This window comes from Cydia amplana, chromosome 3, assembly GCF_948474715.1.
Source record: "Cydia amplana chromosome 3, ilCydAmpl1.1, whole genome shotgun sequence".
NCBI classification, from domain to species: domain Eukaryota; kingdom Metazoa; phylum Arthropoda; class Insecta; order Lepidoptera; family Tortricidae; genus Cydia; species Cydia amplana.
Window position 1 is genome coordinate 6,687,795 of NC_086071.1, and position 697 is coordinate 6,688,491.

Consider the following 697-nt stretch of genomic DNA (forward strand, 5'->3'; position numbering starts at 1 on the left):
AGTGACAGTTGACATTGACAATGGCAAACATGAACAATATTTTTCTGTTTAGAAAATCATGAATAAAAATGTTATACTTGGAGAATACCCTATTGTCGTGACGTCTGTGGAGCCCATGAAGACAATTTCCACATACTGTAATATAATATAATGTTTGTATACTGGGTCAACCAAATCTTGTCAGTAAATAGGAACAAAAAAAACTATACTCATCCTTTTCTTTTGGGTGCTAGTACTAGTGTAAGACAAAAATAGTATGATTCTCTCTGTCTATGTTTGAAATCAAACAGACCTTTGACACACTAAACTCCGAGTCGTAATTATAGCTGGTCAACCAAATCTTTGACCAAGTATATACCGGCGTCTGTGAAGCCCATTATGGTGTTTTGTGTTTTTTTTCTATAGATTTATATTTGTTTCTCTCTGTCACACAATTATCTCGTAAGTAAAACAAAGACCGAGATAATCCGTACAGGTTGAAACTTGTCAGATAGGCCGCGACAAGAAAGCATGATGCGCGTGCGCAACGCATTCATTCGTATGATTATTTCGTCTACAATATTTGTGACAAATCGCTAATGTCAGTCAGTTCAGTTACTTCAGTTGTAAGAAATTTCGCGCGTGAGCTGGTCGTGAAGTGCAACTAAATAAGAAATAATTGTTAACATTAAATAAAATATATTAATGTGTAGTGAGT